Source organism: Ornithodoros turicata, chromosome 3 (genome assembly GCF_037126465.1).
Source record: "Ornithodoros turicata isolate Travis chromosome 3, ASM3712646v1, whole genome shotgun sequence".
NCBI lineage: Eukaryota > Metazoa > Arthropoda > Arachnida > Ixodida > Argasidae > Ornithodoros > Ornithodoros turicata.
Window position 1 is genome coordinate 38023928 of NC_088203.1, and position 22579 is coordinate 38046506.

Here is a 22579-nt window from a genome sequence, read left to right on the forward strand (position 1 = left end):
ACTCAATGTTCTTGCTTTGTTTTTAATTACTTTCAATTACGTTCAGGTACTCTTACCTCTTACTCTTCGTTACCTTCGACCAGTTTAATTTCAAATCATTTAGCTTCATTTACATTCACCCACTTATATCCTGTTTAAATGTCCATTTATATCTCTGCCTGGGTGAGGTTTCATCGTCTGATACACGGACACACACACACACACATGCAGATTTTCCCATTTTGACACTCCTAATGCTAACGCACTAAAAAACAGGCGCTGCACTCGACTGACCAGTTAATGGGAACGCGCTGACAAGGTGCATTAACCAGTCACGTGTGCATTGTCCTTTTCCACGTCGTTACACCTCCGAGTGTGAAAGCGCGGCTGTTCTTGCGTACATTTCGTTTTCTTTTTTCTTCTTTTTTTTTGCATGGGAAATTGCATGCACATTAAAGCTTTTTGTAGCATTCGACAAACTAACGGACATACACTTATCAGACGTATTAAGCAGAAAATATTTTGGATGGCGCTATGTACTCCTTTAAACGTACTTTACAGGAAGAGGGGAAGTCATCCAATTATGTGAGGAAGAAAAGAAAAAAAAAAGGGTCCCGTTAGGTATGCTGTAAAGTTGTCAGTCATGGTAAGGAAATGACAAGGGAACAGTGCTATAACTGTTATAACCAGCACCTTTATTCGTGTTTCGCGTAACACGTTGTGTCTTCTTCGAGTGTATCTAAAACCGATAAGGAAGCAAGACAAAAAAAGTTAGTCCGAGGGTACGCTTTCAAGCTGTCTCATTTGTTCACTTCACTTCCACTGGTAAAGCAACCGTGTCGCTTCCTGCTGCCTCTCTGGGCATCTACTGCATGATACGCCAAGAGCTGACATTCCATTCTCGTCTGTGGCATCGATGTATGAATGTGGAAGCAGCAGCTTCATCGCGTCTATGTTAGCATCATCAATACAGTGATGCAGAACTTTACATCCACGTGTGTACAGATACGAAGGTGAGTTGATGAAACGCAAAACCAACGGTTTGATCTCAAACACGCTTGTCCGATCCAGATTCCAGAAAACGATCGAGCAGGTGAACATTGTAATATAATTATCTGCGTCGCTGGTCTCCGCATAGGGTAACAGGCCAACAAATCCATGCGGATACATGCTGCCTACAAAGTTACCAACACTTATTCCACTTATCTTTTCTCGCGAAAAATGAAGGCTGACTAGGGGATGGAATCGCTCCGGCAAAAGTGCTGTCACATGTCGTAACCAAGCGTTATGGGACGGATGCTGATATGTGGGTTCATGGGTTCAAACCCATTCCACTTTTAAAAATGCATCTAGCACGCGCGTGCCTTATGATATCCATATCCTCGAATTTTAATGTTCCAACGAGCCGAAACAGAAAAAAACAAATGCAGATATGATGCAAGTTACGGCAGCATCAAATCAACGACGGTGATAGAGCTGTTAAGGTAGTCCTATAGTAGTTGCTGCATATGTATCCCCCCCTCCCCCTGCTTGATGACAATATTACTAGTTTAGGCTGCCAAGGGGGATGTCGGACAAAGTAGGAGACACGACAACAGAAACAGCTTACTCTCAACTGACGAAATTTAATGCAAGGATGATGACAATACACAGGCAGAGCTGTGTATTTCAGCTCGCCTACTGGGTCTCCTGCGGGGTCCTCATCACTGCAGCTTTGGCGTGTCTCGCCCATGCTCGGGCAACGTAAAGGCATGCACAAAGCTCTTAAGAAGATGTACACTTCCTAAGATGGCCTAAATTGTCGCTATTCGCCTCAGCTGCTGCTATATAGGTCTCACGCAACCGCAGAGGCGGCGCCTATAGGGGCTTCAGCGGCGCCTTGCGTTCTGCGCCCCCGGCGGGATGTTTTGCAGGTAGGATGATAAGCGAGGATGTCAGTGTGGGCACGGTGAACGAATGCGTGAGATGGAAAGTCGTATGGGAGAGTTCATCACACCAAACGGACACCATAGAATGGCGCGCATATACCATACTACCGCATGAGAAAAAACTTACACACACTGGCTTGACGTAACAATGAAACAAAATGTAATATGACGTTTCGATGCCTGTTCGGGCATCATCATCAGAATGAAACAAGAAACAGTACGCCATCCGAGTTCTACTTATAGCTTAGTCATGACCTTGTAGCAATCAGGTAGTGGGCCTTTGTGACTGTTACATGCGTTATCATTACGGTGAATGTGCCAAGATTCCAAAAATTTTCTTATGCCCTATCTATGCTCGTGTGCCACGGTCTTTGCATTGTGAAAGTCAAAAGAATGACCTGTTTTTAGCACGTGCTCGACAAGTTCTGTGCGGTGATTCACTGCCGGTGGTTTTGATATCTGTTGCTCATGTTCTTTCAGTCTCGTGGCTTTCTTTCTTCCAGTTTCTCCCACGTAGCAGGCACTGCATTGTTCGCATTCCAAACTATATACAACACCAGATTCTTCCATGTGGGGCACAGGGTCTTTGGGGTGACATAAAATATTATACAGTGTTTTGATGGGTTTAAAGGCTGTGTGTATGCCAAGTGGTTTTAAAATTCTTCGCACAGCTTCTTCACCCCAAAGTCACCCAAGAATCTCGAGACATAACTGGAAGCCCTACTGGAATTTACTACATTTACTACAATTTACTATTAATACTACCCTGGAATTCATTTACAGTGTGCCCTTCAGCATTCCTTCTGACAACTATATATAATGAGGCTCCTGGTGACGCTAACCCCATTAGACGACCCTCTATTTACAAACATCTGACGTAACGAGAAGATCGGTTCGAGGTTATATATTGCTGTGGTTTGGAAGAAGCTGGAAAACGCTTGGACTACAGGCTGATAAAGCTGACAGTGCCCCCCAGCATGCTTTGCGGGGTGGCGTTACGTTATCAGTGACGCAGGGGCGCAGCTCATCTATAAGTGTGCTATTTCCCATGAATTTCTGTTACCTCAGAACGACTGTCTCTGGCCATAAAGTATGAGAAGTCGGGGACCGTAAGCACGCGACACAAGCAGCATGAATAAAATATGTGCTATGCTGAGATGAAGGCTTGAGAGAGGATGCGTCCCCTTGTTCTATGACGAATTCAATTGGGAGAGCAATTTTCATCCCGCGCACGGTAGGGTTTCGTGCATGATCCCAGCGGGTCGCACGGGTTTGCTTTGTCAATGGAATGCTAGCATTCAAGTATAATTCAAGGTACGAAGCGCGCGCTGTGCATAGCACGTGACCCGCGTGCTGTCTCGTGTTTGCTTTGGTCACGTGAAGTGGCATGGCACAGTGTTTATACTGTGCGAGATGCACGACTACCCGCGCGACACAAAAAGAAAGTAAAAAGATAAGAGAGCTCGAACATCACTTATCGCGCGCATGCCTCCTCTTCTCTGTCGTGTTCCGCTGACCCAAGCAGCACAATGTACTGAAAGTCGAGTGCAACAGGGGTGGACGGTATGTGTCTCATCAACGTTTGTTGTTTCACTAGTCCGTTCAAGGCCTTCCACCTACCCGTCCGCCCCTACTGCACTCGACTTTCAGTACATTGTGCTACTTGGGGAGGCAATCGTTCGGTCAAAAACTATTGCTCCTTGGAGCAACGTTTTTGCCCCTGCTCCATCTATCCAACGCATGCCCCGCTTCTGCCAGTTTTTGCCCTGACCCAGTTCTTCTAATAGAATATGCGCCATTAGCCCCGGCCGCTTCCTTTTCCTGAGCTCCTCAACTTGCTTGTCACTTGGTGTCCCTAGATGTAAATAGACATATTCACTTATTTCTACACTCCAGTTCAGCTTCAACCTTCGTCAGGAACAACAAAAACGAATTAATTTCACGTGTGCTTGCTTCGAATGATACTAGACACTGAGAGGGCCCACGTGTGCTTCAGGTATCAGATCTGGGGCCCTATCCTCGTCAAAAGTAATCGACCTCGATTACTTTACGTCACAAGCTGTAGGGCGGGGCTGCCACGAAATACTCCGCCCTTAAATCCCGCCCGTTTCAATTGAAATTTATACCTAGTTTTCCTTCGCAGCCTCTCGGCCCTAATCTCGGACCGTGACCCTACGTCATTTTGACGTAACAATGACGTAAAAGATTAGTTTCAAAGCTGAAAAGTAATCTAGCGAAAGAGGGTCGATTACTTTGAGCGGCGATGGGTTTCGTGATGGGTCCGCATGTGCATTTCCGTTTATTGTGTTGTATAAAGTCTGAATGTGCTCGTCACAACAAAAAAATCATGTCTTTCTTCGTTTGTGTTTAATAATGAGAAAAAATCACCGCGTAACACCGTTTCTCTGCGCCGATCGCGGCATCGTATGCGTGAAAGCGGCGGGCTTTTCGAAGCGTCGTCCAACCGTACGTCGTACAATCAATGTTATTGCAACGTAGTAGTGTGCACACGAAAAACTCATCGATCAAAGTTCACTGAATCTTGAGTAAAACTATCAATGCTCATTTGCGGTATCATTACCACCCCCACAGCTCACGAGCAAAAGAAGCATATTGAAATGCGAATTATCATTTCGCATATCGAGCACACGAACACACAGAAAAATATAAAGTAAAGCTCATAAATAAAGCTCAAGATTTAAAGCACGAACCGATTTCTCATAAGCGCGTTTACGGCTCGCGCCACACTGTACGTTCGACCCTTTGCGATGATCCTTCGCGCTTTTATCGTTTTGTTGCCTGCCATCAGCGCCATCTCACATATGCATATGCCGCATTATAAATGCAAAGTACAATCACGGTGTCACACAAACATTGCCGTCTTGCACACCTGTACGTCAAGTAAAATGACAAACAGCAAAAAAGGAAATTACGAGCGTGCTTTTCCACGCATTTTCCACGAAATTCAGTTTTACGCCGGTAGAGTTTTCTGTTTCCGACACCTAAGAACCGAAGCAACAAGGCAGGGCAGGCAGATCATAGGTGTGGTCTTCGGATTCTCAGGAGGAAACACCGATAAGGCGGGTCGTTTTCCAAGATAATACGTGGGGCGATTGGTTGATAGAAGATGTCAACCACTTTTAATATTCACGCCTTTTTAGATTGTGCACCAATGACAGAATAAATTTCAAGTAATCGAAGTAGATTACTTTGACCAGGATAGGGCCCCAGGTTTCGACACAGGTTCTACATGTGGGTCGCAGGACCCACATGTAGAAAGTTCGTTCTTCATCCACGGAAGCAAAAATTAATTTCGAACTCAGTAATAGTCCTGAATGAGCCGTAACACTCAACCTGCGCACTCAGCCAACAGTATATATCAAAAATCCCCCAGATAGATGATGATAATGATACTAATTAGGCAGAGCTTTGGTATGAGCTAGCTGCTAATGCATGATCTAAAATGGTTTATTTATTTACATCTTTATTTATTTATTTATTTATTCCAATGCTACAAGGTTTCGTTACTTAGTAGAGAAAGAGGTTCCATAGTTGCGCTATACTTCAGAGAGGCAGACCAGACAGTGACACGACAGGTGTCGCTTGTCTCCTCTCGCGTTACTGTCTGTTCACCTTTCTAAAGTATATAACGCAACCATTTTAGATCACAGGGATTTACATACGTCTCGAGACACACAAATGGTTGCTTTGCAACGGCATTCGAAAGGGGTGACGAAATGAAGTGTTGTGGAGTGGCCGGCCGCAATTGCGATCTACGCAGGTCGCTGTCTTTATTTCTTTTCTTTTTTTTTTCTTTTTGTATCTGTCTACCTAATAAGGCAGACCTAGACCGCATGCATTCTCACCTACGTTGAGCACCGAAGTGAACACGGTGTAGAAATTGCCAATTCCTAAATGAAGAACCTCGGCATTTTGTTCTGGTATTACTGCCCTCACACGAATATTCAATGTTGTCGCATTGTCATTGTGTTGGCTGCACATCATAAAGGGCATTTATTCATAGCTGAGGACGTTTTCACCCAGAGCCGGTCGTTTATTCATGCGGCGTTGTCCTTATTTTGGACGCTGATGATCATGTCCATAAGTCTTTGTACGAATCTGTGAAGAAAATATCGACGTTTTTTGGTGCTGCGTGAATAACTACGATAGACGAACAGAGGATAAACAACACAAGCTTTGATATTTGCAGGTACAACTTACTTGTAAATTTTGTTGGCCAACCTTCTCACGATTTCGGTTGGGTCGGCGGCTGTCCTCAAGAGAGTGCCGCAATCTGTAGGATCTATTGACATTTTCGTTCCAATCAAGAACCGCAAGTCCTTGACGCATTTTGTAGGTCTCGTCCTTGTAATGTATCCTCTTGTCTATATATATAAGGAATACGTTGTTGAAAGATTCGACGAAATAGGTGTCTTTTCCTCCAACATACACTCTAAATCCTGTGACGGACATGTGCCAGTTAAAAAAGTTCCCTCAGAAAGTGCAGCCGGTACACAGCCGTAACCGTCTGGAAGAAGCCGTAAAGGTTATCAAATAGCAAGCACAGCGATCCTCATCCCCAAATTTCAGCAGGTACAAAGCCGTCACGTTGGTATCAAACTGCTTTGTGCCCGCTGAATAACATGTGTGCCGCCTGAACCTTGTGCTCGTGCGCTTGTTGAATAATGCGTGTGCCGGCTGTATGGCCGGCTGAATATGCGTGCCTTCGTTGGAGCGTACTACCCCAGGTGGAAATTTTTCCCAAGTGGGACCACTTGCAAGTTGTTTATGAAACAAAAGTCCACTTTGAAAACCACTTTAATCTCGTTCCACTTTGAAAACCACTTGAATGTGGTTCCACTTTGGTAACCACTTGAATCTAGTTCCGCTTTGGAAACCACTTTAATCTAGTTCCGCTTTGGAAACCACTTGAATGGGGTTCCGCATTGGAACCCACTTGAATATGGGTCCACTTCTGAAACCTTTTGCAGTCGGTTTCCCTATGGAACCTGGCTTGCAGGCTGCAGGTGTTATAATTAAAACAACCCAGAGAACTGTGGGAATGCGACATTTATTTTGGCACAATGTTTTACTTTTAAGCACACTTCGCTAACCTAAGAGGAATCAAATATGGCTCACAAGTATGTGTTGGGCTAAATGATGCTGCACACTGTAATGCACCATGACGAGTACTTAAGGATTAATAAAATGAAAATGACATGAAAGTTCAGTATCCTTGTGATTCTACACAGGAAAGGCGAGGATACACTTAGCCCACACAAACAATCGCTTGGCGTCTTCCCTGCAAACTGCTTCCTGTGGCGTGTGATAACACATTTATGTAATCAAATCCAACAGACAAATATTGCCAACGCTTTGCTAAAAAACAGGATACTAGTTAATATACCATTAACAAAAGGGCTCACAATTCTATGTGCGTGTTGGGCTATGTAATGCTACACATTTCAGTATCATTGCGATTCCTTGCTAAACACAAGCTTTTCGTGGCATGTGAGAACAAATTTATATGGCTGAAACAAACAGAAAACTTTAATACTTCACGCTCTGCTTTGCAAGCTAGGCATATTAGTTTGGTTCAGTATTTTGGTCATACTGTCATGAACATGAGTTTGTTATGGTTGGATGGATATTGTGCCTTTTGCATTTGGAGTAGACCTGTGGTGGCACCTGGACACAACTTTCCACAGGCCGCCATGTCAACACTGGTGTACACTGCTGCAAATGCCTGGAGACCGAAGTTTGCGTCGCGCAGTTATTTTTATTACAGAGTATAGCGTTGTTAATTTTTGTGCCCCCAGAAGCTCGTGCGGCAAGTAAGAAACATTCTACAAGCAAAATGTGTTTATCTGCAAAAGGAAATAGCCCCGAAAATATGAGCATAAGAGCAGGTCCTGCTGCTGCCAATTCGGATGTAAAGAACAAGAAACTGAAATGTTCAGGACACTAGGTAGAGCTCGGGATAAGAGTTTGTGGAATGCAGCACTGGAGTATTTCATTATCAGAGCATGCCCCAAGTGGCCAACAAGAGCGGACAAAGCAGAACCGATAACAAGGCAGTGTAAAAAATCAGTGTTTCTATGTATTACAACAACGGGGATATGAAGTGAAGCCAAGTGCCTCAGGACGAGAGCTGCCGATATTTCGAACAGAAACTGCTCTTCTTCTGGGTCTCTGTTCAAAATATTTGCCGCTCTCATCCTGTGACACTTGCTTACAAGTTCACTGAATTTTCTACCAGTCTGCAACAATAACGGGAAGACAGTTAGGAGCAACTTTTTTTAAACGTTAAAAACAAGATTTCCGTGCAGAGTGTGCACTTCATGAGGTTATAGAGTAGCCATACACACAGCATGTATATCTACCAGAAGAAAGGGAATTTCTTTCAACCAGTATATTTACATGCTATGTGTATAACTACTCACCTCGTGAAGTGCACACTGTGCACGAAAGTCTTGTTTTTAACATTTCAAAGAAGTTGCTCCTAACCGTCTTCCCATTATAAGAGTTAAAAAGAAGTTGTTGGGATGCCAGTCATCTGTTCATTTTGTCCTCTCCCATTTGCTCCTAGGGGAATGCTCTGATAAAAAAATGCAAGACTGTCATGTTCTCTAAACTCTTGTCCGTTTGTAGTAGTCACGCAAGCTACAACAAAATGCATAGAAAAACATTGTCTGACTAGACACAGGCACTATACAGGCACTTTCAACAAGCACACATGGCTCCAAATACGTTACATCTCTAGCTTTCGCTTTGCAGTGTTTCTGGCGTCTTCAGTCTTTGCTGACAATATGGTGGGGAGTTGATTGAACACTGCTGGCACATCCACATTCCTTTCAGCTATCATGTCCTTGTGGATATCCGCCCAGTACATCACAGTTGCTAAAAAAAGATAAAGAGGAAGAAAACAAAACACTGTCTTAGTTATTGTTTGAAGTATTCTTTCAAACAACCTTCGTACAGTACGTCACAATCCAAAATGAAGCCCACTTAATGTCAAGGGGATTTTTTGCTACTAACATTTTAAACTGAATAAAAGTCAATGGAAGAGCACTCACTGTGCTTAAAATAAGGGCTGGCATAATCATATATGTGCTGCTTTCACTGTGATGCAGCAGTAGTGTGCTTTGCACTTGCGCATAACCACAGGCTCACATGCATACACTAGCTGCTGGCCATATCCACATTGATGATATTGCAGTTATAATTAAGTAGCTGAAGGCAGTATCTATGTGGAGACACAGCAGACCCCACGATATAGGGGACACTTGACACAAATTCTGCCATTTCCCGCTCATCTGCACACCATCATTTACCGTACACCTGGTAATTCAGGTGGCCCCTGCTCCCAGGTAATTCAAACTAGATGAACAACCTACCAGCAATGACTCCAACTTTATGAGGTGTAAGCCCCTTCCGTGGCTCCTTGTGACCTCCCTTTTTGTCTTTTGGGGCCAGTTTCCCACTGAACGTCCTCTCAGACAGGGTATCATTTCCCCATATGGCTTGCGCAGTCACTCTTATGACCTTTCTTGGCTCCTTTAGTTTATGTAGGTGGTGGAGAAGGTTCGGCGAAACTATGACTCCATCTTTCAGGTGATACTATCATATGGAAAGCAATGCATAAGTTGCATTGACAGACATTGCTTTAGCATATTTCGATGCACTTACACGAGTGTGATCGAGTAACGTGAACGGCTTGGGGTCAGCTGACACTGCTGAAAGAGCACTCAGGTCAGTCTGCACTTCTGCACGAGAATATAACAACAGAATTTATTTAGCCTGCAGTGAACAACACTTCATTAAAATGCTTTGTGCACGATGTAATTCTTCTGTGAAAACTCCGAAAAGAGTAATTGAAGAGGTGACTTACCGTTACCTAGCAACTCGGGACCTCCTGCCATGTTTCCTGTTAAGGAATCAAGATCATGAGATACAAGAAATGTGCGTTGAGAAGTTATTAAGGGAGAATAGCACCCTTGCTTACTGGTCAAACAACCAATGAAGTTATAAAACAGCCGCATGGAACACTAATGTAGATCACACTCACTTTCTCCGCCATGTGGATCAACATTCCTTGAAATTTCTCGATGTTCATTGACATTAGGTGTCGATGTCCCATGTGCTACAACCTCTGTCTGTGACTCGAGTGGTGCTGAATGTTCACTGACAAGTAGCTCATCGTGATACAGGTTGTCCGTATCGAATACCTGATCCCAGTCAAGGAAGTCATCTCGCTGTGTGCAGTCTGTGTAAAAGAAAAACCGCTGCCCAATCCTTAGTTTCACAAAAACAACAATAGCACTTCAAGTTACCATTGTTATCTTCAGACTGCTTGCGGCCTTGTTCTGAAAGATAAACTCAATAAATGTGAAATCCAAATATACTATTGCTTTTTCTTTTGAAAATTGAATGTGGAAAGAATCAAGAGGCTACCTAGCTCCCCATTATGTGCCCCATGATTACTTCACATGTTTAGCCTCCTGACAAGACTTATATACTGCATATTACCATCTATCAGCAAAGGCTGCTGCTCAATGTTTGCCCATTTGTGCAACTCTTGCACCACTTGATCAAGCGTTTTTTCTACTGCAAATGAAAGAGCAGCAGGATTAACTGCAAGAATACATGCAGCATATAACAAATGGAAATAACATAGAGCATGAAAATAAAAGCAATAAATAAATAAATTCTAATGTATGTGTACTGTCTGTCAACTTCTTGTGGCACTCTTCCATAGACTGTGACACGGTGGATAAGCAGGTGCAATCTCTCTTGGAAGACGAACTGGACAACACTTCTACTGTGTCATGAATGTCAACATCACTGTCACTTCCTTCCATCTCGGGTGGCTCATTACAATCTTGGTTCCCTGTAGCCTAGTGAGGCAACAAATATTTACAAAAATCAACAAGGCCATATTAGCAACTGTTTTGTTATCCAATACCTACATTACAGTCTGAAAGGGCCTCCTCATTTTTCTTTCTCATTTGGGCCACATGCTTTTTGAGTATAGCAGAATATAATTTCTTCCTAGTCTTGCCTTGTTTTTGCTGTTTGTTTTTGTCCTCCTGCAGATGGAACTATATGTGAATGTTAAAATCGACTGACTGAACATTATGCATATAATGAGAAAAAAAACAGAACAGATTGGGAGAAACATGTGGTTCTGGTTGTGCAACACACATGAATAAAACACTCAGCAATTGCTACAGAAAATAAACACTAAGCAAAATATTCTTGTCCCTGCCATTTCTGAACTAATTTATGATAATCATGAAAATTCTCCAGTTGGTCTTCCCACGATTGCCTGGCATTCAAGAGCATTCTTTTGGTACATCCAGGCTATCCAGATCTTCAGAGATTTCTAACAGAACTATTTAGAAATTCTGATTGTTTGATCACGTTTCGAAAAGATGCTCAGTCAAAAATCTGAGCTGGAATCCCAAGTGGATCCAACTGAAAAACAAGTGGAACCACTTAGGAAAGAAAATGGAACTATTTTGTTTTTCAAGTGTATCCACATGGGTTCCAACTCAAATTTTGCCTGAGAGCGTTATTATATATATCGCAGCAAACCTTTCTCATCTTCTGGTTTTCTGATAGCTGTCTTGATGGTGTTTCCTCACACAGCGATCTGCTAAGTTTGGGAACACATTCGAAGCACAAAAACGACAAACATGCCGCCACTTTGAGTAGGCTCAGAGAAACGTACTTCATTCAGACAAGCACAACAGTGCTATGCTAATTGCTTTGAAACATTTGCGTTTCTGGAAATGGCAAGTGCCCCCGCAGGGGGCATCAGCGTACGCTGATGTTTGGTGAGTGGCGCCACCACGGACCCTAGCCCCGGCGTCGGGAACTTGGCGCCCCCATCGCCCGGCAGCAGCCGCAGTAGCCCCCTCCTGCACTCACGGTTGGGTCGCCGCAGGAGGGAGACCCCCACGTATAGCTGTGCGTGGCTTTCCCGTGTCTGGGGAAAGGGGGATCCTGGCGGTTGAGTGGACCCGGAGGTTGTTTAGGACCCTTCGGGGCCCCTCCGGGAAAGCAACACACCGCTTTGGCCCCTGCTTCCCATAGTCGGGTGGTCCTGGAAGACCCGGCCAGGATTATCCAGTTAGTCGCCATCTCCCTTTTCATTACTTTCTCTTCCTTGGTCTCCTTCTTTCTCTCCTTTTCCTCTTTTCACCTTCTTTGGCGGCAAGGGTCAACCTTGGGCAGTCTTTCACTCTCCAGAAGCTGCACTTGGGTATAGTGCAGAGGCAAGTGTTAGCGTGTGGGACACGTTCCCTCGTTGGGCTCGATGGTGGGCGACACACCTCCTGCACTGAATCAGTCTTCTCTTTTATGGATTCTTCTCGTACAAAAAAACATGATCAGCGCCAAAAGAGGCGCTGCACCGATGCACCAGCTATGCAAATCCTCGACTTGACTCCTGAACCTTGGTTTGCGAAGTTCCTCATAGTCCACTCGGAAGATGAGACCAAACCTATGGCTAAGGTATCACCATTCACGATTGCAAGAGAGTTAGAAAAGACAATAGGGAAATCTTATAATGCTCGAAAGCTGACCACAGGAGATCTACAAATCGAAGTGACCACAAGGCAACAAAGTTCCGCTCTCCTTTCACTTAATAAAATTTCTGATATATCAGTCACTGTGACCAGACACCGAACACTTAACATCGTGAAGGGCGTCATCTCAGAGTCTCAACTCCTTGACTGCTCAGACACTGAGATCGAGGAAGGACTTAAAGACCAGGGCGTTGTGACAGCAAGGAGAATTGTGATGCGTCGGGATGGTAAAGACATCCCGACGAAACACATTGTCCTTTCCTTTCAATTGCACAGGCTTCCTCAGACCATCAAAGCAGGGTATCTTAATTGCCATGTACGTCCGTATATCCCGAATCCGCGACGCTGTTTCAAGTGCCAGCGTTTTGGACATGGGTCGCAGGTCTGTCGAGGACAGGCGATCTGTCCAAAATGTGCTGGCATGGACCACTCTGCAGAATCCTGTGCAAACGAAGTCCGCTGTTCGAACTGCAAAGGGAGCCACCCTGTCTACTCCAGGTCCTGCCCCCGTTGGCAGGAAGAGAAGGAAGTACTCAAAGTAAAAGTGACGCAGAATATCTCGTATAAAGACGCAAAAACACAGGTAGAATTTGCCAAGAAAGGCACGTTCTCCGAAGTGGTGCGCCGGGGAGTGGCACCACTGCGGAAATCTGTGGAGACGCAGACTTCTGGGTCTCCACCCCACACTCCCCCCACACAAGAAAAGCCTGCGGAGAGCTTGCTTCCGCTGGCACCAGCTGCTCAGGTGGGCAGCCGGGAAGTAGCGGCCACAACCTCTACGGAGGTTGATGGCGAGCTGTCAGTTTGGGACGGGCTCACAGGGGGCTCATCCCAGGCTGCCACACACACGATGGATGTTGACGATGATGACTGCATGTCGCAGAAATCATCGTCAAGCCTTCCCCCCAATCCTTCCCCATGGAAGGAACAAAGAACGAAAAAAGGAGGCCGAGGCAGGGGCAGTACGTCCCTAGGGAAACACAAGCAGCCCCCCCCAAGGGTTACACCTCCTACATAATGTACAGTCTCTCTTTGTTCTTATTCATCACTACTTTCATTATGGGACAGGTAATCCTTCAGTGGAACTGTCGAGGCCTCTACACTAACATAGATGATGTACACGATCTCTTTGAAAAATACACTGCAGCTTGCTTCTGTTTACAGGAAACCTACCTTCAGGAACAAAGTTTCAATCCCTTCCGCAGACATACTATTTTTAGGAAGGACCGTACAAATACCACACGTGCGTCTGGAGGTGTGGCTATAGTCCTTCCGCAATCTGTGTCTGTAAAACAAATCCCACTTGTTACAGGGTTGGAAGCAGTTGCTGTTCAAGTGTGCCTCGATAGGGTTTTCACTATATGTTCACTGTACCTTCCCCCATCAGAATTAATAGAACAAAGAGATTTTGAAAACTTGTGTAATCAACTCCCACAGCCATTCATGATTCTGGGCGACCTGAATGCCCACAATCCTTTATGGGGCAGCGCAAGACTGGATACGCGAGGAAAAATGTTGGAGGGAGTTCTTCTTTCAAGGTCCCTTTGCATTTTGAACACTGGGCTGCCTACATACGTCAACTCCTCAACACAAAGTTTTTCTTGCTTGGACATTTCACTGTGCAGTCATTCCCTCTTCCATTGTCTGGACTGGACCGTGGACCAGAATCCTCGTGGAAGTGACCACTTCCCGGTAGTTTTGAAATTTCGTGGTCCTACAAATTCCATCTCGACGCGACCGCGAAGGTGGAAACTTAAAGAGGCTGACTGGAGCTTTTTCCAGAACGAGGCAAAGCTTGTTTCTTCATATTTTGAACATATGTCTATTGAAGAGGCAAACGAGTTTGTCACAACGGCCATCATAAATGCCGCTGAACAGTCTGTCCCGCAGACATCTGGCCGGCTCCCCAAGCGTCCCAAACCTTGGTGGACGGATGAATGCACACAGACACGAAAGCAACAAAACAGAGCATGGGGTATCTTCCGCAGATACCCCACTCCTGAAAACCTCCTGACATTCAAGAGGGCACGAGCCAGGGCAAAATGGACCAGAAAACAAGCAAAACGGACGTCGTGGCGTAACTTTGTCTCTTCGTTAACGCGCACAACACCGTCAAAGGTTGTGTGGGATAGACTGCGAAAAATTAAGGGTGATTACACTAGTTTTTCCATTCCCCTGCTTCAGGTTAATGGCATACCGTGTCAGAGCCTAGAAGAGCAGGCTAACGTCCTTGGTCAACATTTCTCTGACGTATCGAGCTCCTCACATTATGATAGAAACTTCCTGCGTATTAAGGAGCAAGCCGAAAGGCAAACAATTCCAATTACGGGTGGTGACAACTACAAGTACAACCAGCCTTTTACCATGGTAGAACTCCAACGAGTGCTGGCTTCAGTAAAAGTCAGCGCTCCTGGACCAGACCGCATTGCATATCCAATGCTTAGTCATTTGTCCGATGATTCCAAAGAGCATCTATTGAAGTTCTTCAACACGGTCTGGGACAAGGGACAGATGCCATCAGCATGGAAAGTAGCCACAGTCATTCCTTTTTTAAAGCCCGGGAAAGATGCGTCCAGTCCAACAAGTTACCGACCTGTTGCATTAACTAGCTGCCTCGGTAAGACATTCGAAAGAATGGTCAATAACCGGCTGACGTACTATCTAGAGGACAATAACTACTTTAATAACTACCAGTGTGGTTTTAGACCTGCACGTTCAACGTTGGACCATCTAGTTAGACTAGAATCAACAATTCGTGAGGCGTTTGTGAGACGGCATCACTGTGTGTCAGTGTTTTTTGACCTCCAAAAAGCGTATGATACCACCTGGCGCTACGGTATTATCAGGGATCTCTATGCGCTTGGCATTCGAGGGCGACTCCTACGTTGCCTGATGAATTTCCTCCAGGGAAGGACGTTTAGGGTCCGACTGGGGACAACTCTTTCACGTCCTTTCATCCAGGAAAATGGAGTTCCCCAAGGCTGTGTGCTTAGTGTTACTCTCTTTATTATAAAAATGAATTCAATAGCTGCTGCAATTCCCCCGTCCATTTCCTATTGCTTATATGTTGATGACGTCCAGATTTCTTATTCGTCAACAAACCTGAGTACATGCGAAAGGCAGCTCCAACTTACAATTAACAAATTGGTTAAATGGGCAAGTCAAAACGGATTTAGTTTCTCACCCGAGAAAACTGTTTGTGTTCTATTTTCAAGGAGAAGGGGTCTGTACCCAGACCCGATACTATCCATCAATGGTCAAAACCTGCCCGTACGCACTGAACAGAAGTTCCTCGGTGTTGTGTTTGACAGAAAGCTTACTTTTGGGGCACACATCAGGAACTTGAAAAACAAATGCTTAAAGTCCACAAATATACTCAAGGTAATATCCCACAGGTCGTGGGGTGCTGATCGGGAAACACTCCTTCGCATTTACCGGTCTGTAGTCCGCTCTAAAATGGATTACGGATGCCCTGCTTATGGGTCAGCACGACCGTCCACGCTAAAGGCCCTCGACACAGTACACCACCTTGGTTTGCGACTGGCGCTGGGGGCTTTCCGAACCACCCCTGTTTATAGTCTGTACGCAGAGGCAAATGAGTGGTCGTTAGGGAGGCGAAGATCGTATATTACCTTGTCCTATGGTTTGAGAATAAGAGGCCACCCTCAGCATCCTTCGTTTCCTTCAGTGACACAGAGCAACTTCAAACAACTGTTTCTTAATAAACCCAGAGCTGTGCCACCTTTCAGCATTCGTGTACAACGAGACGTCGAATGTTATGGCTTTTTCAGTTACAACTCACCTTCCTTGGTTGCCAGTAAGTTGACTCCTCCCTGGCAACCACCAGTTGCATATGACGTTTCACTTGCAAAGTTTAATAAAAGGGAAACGCCCACCACAGAAATCCAACAGGAATTTCTGATTCTCAAGGAGAGCTTTGGAGACCACACCGAGATATATACTGACGCTTCAAAGACTTCCACAGGAGTGTCATGTGCTATGGTATGTGGCTCGTGCACAAAGGCACATTGCCTAAACAATGTATTTTCAATTTTTACTGCAGAACTCTATGGTATTATCATAGCACTGAACCATGTTTTACAAACACACATGACACACACAGTAATCTACACAGACTCTTTGAGTTCGTTACGTGCCATCTGCAGTATTCAATCACATAAAAACCTCCTGGCAAGACGTGCACAGTTCCTGGCCAGTATTATAAAAGAAAAAGGGTTCCAGCTGAGACTGTGCTGGGTACCCAGCCATGTCGGAATTTCCGGCAATGAGAAAGTAGACCGCGCTGCCTCTGCTGCTTTAGGCAACGATATAACTCCTTTTGAAATTCCATTTAACGACTTGCTGCAGCAACTGAAGAAAGCCATCCACACGGATTGGCAAGCTTTTTGGGATAAGCAGATAACAAACAAACTGCACACAGTAAAACCTCGCCTATGCAAACCTACACAAGATTTTGAAAACCGCCACCATGAAGTTTTATCGAGCCGTTTGAGGCTTGGGCACAGTTTTCTAACGCATGGGCATTTGCTACGAAGGGACGACACGCCTCAGTGCCCTCACTGTGGAACAGACCTATCTATCTTACATATACTCATAACATGCCCACTTTTAGAACATCATCGCCACCTACACTTTCCATTCTTTTACAAATACAAGGTCCCTCTTCACCCTGCTCTTCTACTCGGTGATGAACCTCTAGTCGATTTTAGCCATATATACAAGTTTTTAAGAGACACTGGGTATTTAAAGCACATCTAAGCTCATATATATTGTTTTTATTTTATTTTATTAATATTTTTAAATTGAAATAATCCTTTTAAACTGCTAACCATCCATACCATTGTCTTGGCGCACTATGGCCCTCGTCGCTAATGCGCCAAAAAAACCTTAATCATCATCATCATCATCATCAAATGGCAAGTGCGCGTTAACCCGAAAGTACTTTCGGGTTAACGCGCACATGCCATTTCTAGAAACGCAAATGCAGGTGGAAATGGTCTGCAATCCCAAGGGGTTTATGAAACTTTTTCCACTTGAAACCACTTTGAACCACTTTGTACGTAAGTGGTTTAAAGTGGAAAAGGTTTCATAAACCACTTGGGATTGCAGACCATTTCCACCAGGCCGCCTGCCCTTAACTTCACTAGATATTCGATGGCATTAATGCTTGTGCTGTTGTATCACATGCACCATGCACATTATAAAAAAGCATGCCTACCAGCAAGCATGAGTACTTGAACGCGATAGACGCCGGAGTCGTCACCGTCTTGCCATGGAACCTTGTACACGGACCTGTTGTTGAAGTCGCGTTCGTGTTCCGGGTAGAAGTTTTTGATGTCATTAACTGGTATTATGCGCAGCCCGTTCTCAAATGCGTTTAAGTTGCGCACAAGTGCGTACATTGTAGATACAGAGAAGACGCAACCATACAACGAAGATCAGTTTGAAAACGCAACCGTTTCAACAGCGCGCGATACCGCCAGCCGTCAGCGAGCATGAGCGAGTGCGCGGCTGGAACTGGAACCTGGCACGACTCCGAAATCTTCACGATTCCAATTCATGACCAGTCACGCAGAAAATATTACTGTGTTTTAAAAGAAACGTCTAAAAATTATTAGAGACGTCAATAAAGCAATTAAAGCAGCGTAAAAGGTTTATAGCTGCAACACCTTTTGCGCATTGCGCATGCTCGGTTCAGTGCGCATGCTTCGGTTCGCATTCTCTTGCTTTCGCTTCCACTTCGGAATCCACTTTTTCCCGACCCTTGGTTTCGCATGCAAGCGCGGACGTTTATGGTGCCTCTGCTCTTAAAGTGGTTCCAGCGATGCCAAAGAAGAAGGTTGTGTCGCGAAAACGATTTTTAGAGCTCTCAGAAAGCAATCAATCTGTGCCACGGACTACCGCATAGCGTTCGCAGCGTGTAGCTGAAGGAGGCGGAAGTCCATTGGAGAATACGGATCCGGAAAGTCAGAAGCCAAGGGCTTCACATGCGAATGAACCAATTATTTGTTCAGTGGGTGTTACCCGCGCTACTGTAACAGAACCTTCCGCAGAACCGGAGGTCTACGCAAATCAGGACGGCCCTTGCAGATGAAGAATATCCAGAGCCGCCAGCCCCGCCTGAAGAACGTTCCTGGGATATTCATAGTGACGTTCCGCTTTCAGCTGCTCTGGGCTTTAACATCCCATTGCTAGGTAATGCATCCCTGTCTCAAGGAGACGCGCTTGTGCTCGTCATGGACTATGCAATGAAGCATGGACTATCCTGGGCAGCAATCGAAGACTTGCTTAAGCTCATAAAGTGCTGGGGGGGGGGGGGGAGACGTACTGCCAGTAACCAAGCATTTGTTCAAGAAGTTTTCAGGCATCTCATTCAAGGATATGACATTCTATTTCTATTGCCCGGTGTGCTTCGACATACTAGGAAAGTGTGATGGTAGCTTAAAGGAGCGCAGCAAAGCAGAGCTTAAGTGCTCCCTCTGCAATACAGTATGCAGTGGAAGGCAGCTTCAGAATCAGGGCTGCTTTTTTGTGATGCTACCAGTACACAAACAGCTAACTGCCTTGCTGGCTAATGATAACATTACGGAACAGCTTGTCAACTCGTTGCACAGTGTGTCTACGAAACAGGACATTAGAAGTCCAGAAACATTGGGGGACATCACTGATGGCTCCCTCTACGAAAGGCAGCGCAGACAGCATAACTGTAGCCAGTACGACCTCACCATCACCATGAACACCGATGGGAGTCCTGTGCCCGAGTCTGCCAACTATAGCATCTGGCCACTACAGTTCACCATAAATGAACTGCCATTACACCTGCGATGGAGTAATGTCCTCACACCAGCGCTGTGGTATGGGACAAAGCACCCCAACATGATTTTGCTGTTGGAAGCATTTGTTGAGCAGATGAAGAGCCTAGCTGAGATGGGAGTACGTTGGACTTTCAGAAATACCCCTGTCCTCTCAAAGGTAGGCACCCATCATATACCAAACTGCCGCATTTGGAACAAGATCATGACCCCTTACAGTACCTTGACATTACAGTATTGCTGATGTTTTAGCCTTTTTTATTATTTGGTGTTTCTAATGCTGCTTATGTATTTTCAGGTATTTTGCATCTGCTGTGTAGCTGATGCACCAGCTCGAGCTTCAGTACAGAATATGATGCAGTACAACAGCTACTATGGATGCGGGTGGTGTTTTCACCGCGAAGAAGCAGTTGATGGTAATGCATATTCTTGCGGCGCATTGCATAAATATAATTACATGCCCTCAAGCAACAGCCCGCAGCATTTTCTCGGAATGCTAGTCCAGGTGGACAATAAAGTGGCACTAAGATGCCAGCTACACATTACTTTTAGATCAATTTAACAATTTTTTATTGGTTAATTCAAAACTAGGATCTTTATGGTGCTTACACGTAAAACATATAGAGTACTTTCTTGCCACGTTGCCACGCCATGGTTGTCACTTCACTTCGTGCATATATAGGGTGTCCCAGAAAAGGTGTCATTGAATTATAGTATAAAAACTACGCCACCTAGAATCATGCGGTCAACGGCATTTGTTCTTACTAGCTTTCTGCCACGTCCTGATGTGCATGTAATGTAACTTTAAGTTTAATTATGCAGATTTTTGCGAACTAAACTCAGAAATTTGCCAAGTAAGGGTCACTTTTTTACCCGACCAACAGGAAGAGCGTGCCCAGTTTACTCAAATTCATGACAATTGACAGTGATCAAAAGTCTCCTGCTTCAAATATTGATGGCTGTGGTGCTGAGACCCCTTTTTTATTTTTTACTGCCACCATATTGTAGGATTACTTTAATGTGGAATGATAATTTAGTAAGTTGTTATTCAAAGATCTGGAAGTGCGCATCATTGCTGTGCATTGACAGAAGACCATGGACAGATGTTCTAAATAAAAGGAAAAACAAAACCGTACACGAGAAATTAGCCGAGGCAGGCTACAGAGATGGCCGACACGTAAGCCTCCAATGCCCAGAATCAATTAAATCATCTTAGGAAAAAGGTGCTGATGCCAGGATTCAGAAACCAGAAGACCCAGCTTTGAATCCTGGTGTCTGCACCTTTTTCCTGAGTTGTTCATTTAAAAAGCGTACGGTCCACATTAGTTTTCCCCTATGTGATAAGGTGCCATGTGTGTATTGGGACTGTCTTTCATTTGAAAACAAGCTTTTTTTTTTTTGCTTTTGGACCCCAAAAGGTTCTGGGAAATGTAAATATAGTGACCGATGAAACAGATGCTACTGCACAGGACCTTTGTGTTGCTGTTTCCTGGCCCTTTAATTTAAAGAGCACTTTCCCCTAGCTAATCCTGATCTAACAACGTAATACTTTTCTACTAGGTGTTGTCAAGTACACAAACTCTGGTGGGCCAGCTGATGACAGGACAATGAAAGACATGGTAGCAGACATGACCAATGCAGCAGCTCTGGGAGCACCAGTGCGTGGTGTCAAAGGACCCTCCCCAATGCTTAATTTACCGGGCTTCAACATAGCCTGGAGTTTCAGCCCTGACTACATGCATTGTGTGCTGCTTGGTGTAACACGACAAATAACAGAGCTGTGGTTCTCGAGTACAGGTACAGACTGCTACATTGGTGCACCTTCTTACATGAGAACAGTTGATGGCAGACTTTGCAATCTGAAGCCTCCAAGGGTCTTTAGACGGCTTCCACGTTCACTAAGCACCAGAAAGTACTGGAAAGCTGCAGAATGGGAGCATTGGCTCCTCTACTACAGTTTGCCATGTTTGCGCAATGTGCTGCCAAATGAATATTATGTGCATTATAGCCTTCTCGTATGTGGGGTATACAACCTGATCAAGGGAGAAATATCACTAAATGGCATCAATAACAGCACAGATAATCTAACAGAATTTGTTGTACAGACTGAAGTGTGGTATGGCAAGGGCCAGATGACGTCAAACATGCACACTTTGCTGCACCTTCCCAAGGCTGCTCTCTTGCTGGGCCCCAGCTACTCAAGCATGTCAAGTCATCTAAGGGTGTCACAATCCAGATTCTGTCAAGGGTGCTTTTTCAGACTAGCATTGGATCACTAAAGAGCATGGCAAGTCAAAGTGTGGCTGATGTCTTTCACCAAGAGCGCACCGCAGTGTCAGACAGTCCAAGTGCACTGGGAAGAGGTCAGCCACCAGACAGTGCCTTGCAGTCATTTCTTGAGCGACACATGGAGCATTGTAAGGATATTGTGGAATATACCCGAATGTCTGTTAAGAAGCACAGGTTTCATAGCGTTAAGTACACCTTGCCAGTAAAAACTGACTCAACCGCACTCAAGCAAGGGGACTTGTACACAAGAATTGAAAATATCATTTCTGTAGCAGGCCGTGATGATAGCAAAAAGATGTATATTGTAACACGAAAGTGCATTGTTGATAGCTTTCCCCGTGCCCCTCACATAAAGCTTTGTAGGATGACATCACAGAAGCAACTCGTAGAAGTAACAAATGATGCTTTGCCATGCATGTACCTGAATGTTGATGAAAACTCGTTTTTTTTGTGATCTGTGTGTGAGATAAATTGCAAGACGATGTTCTTTACCGTAGAAGTGGTCTTTTTCGCGCTGAATTATTTTTCGCACATTCCTCCAAAATTGCATAACTCTGTGCGTAACCCTGGCGATATGAGCGTGAAAATCGTGCGGCGTTCGACGCTATACCGTGACTACCCTTTCTACTCCATACAGCGTAGGCAGTTTAAGCAAGCCGCAGACGATTGTTTTGTCCCATCGGGCAAGATGTAAAGAAATGAAAATTGATCACGCTTTCGTTACTCCTACAAATGCATTGCACTATATACCACTATACCACGAAGCCGCAACATGCCTTTCCCTGCCTTCTCAAAACCAGCTTATATGATAGTACGACATCTCAACCAAACTGTTCAGTGCCCTGAGTGATAATGAGTGAGAACTGCTAAAATGAACTGGCTGACCTGTACACGGCCAGTACTATGGCCTCCTGCAGGGTCCCTAAAGGCCAGGGCCTTTCCTTCCATGTCTGTGAGG

General features: G+C 44.9%; 1 long non-coding RNA gene and 1 pseudogene across 1 annotated transcript; both read right to left on the reverse strand.

The window, feature by feature from the left end:
* Positions 1-22579, reverse strand: part of LOC135389332 (uncharacterized) — a 46377-nt pseudogene that overhangs the window by 19926 nt on the left and 3872 nt on the right.
* On the reverse strand, positions 10465-11123 carry LOC135388408 (uncharacterized). Its single transcript, XR_010421347.1, has 3 exons — positions 10877-11123; positions 10633-10804; positions 10465-10514 (listed from the first exon to the last, which is right to left on the reverse strand). It is a non-coding gene; the product is annotated as an uncharacterized LOC135388408 (long non-coding RNA).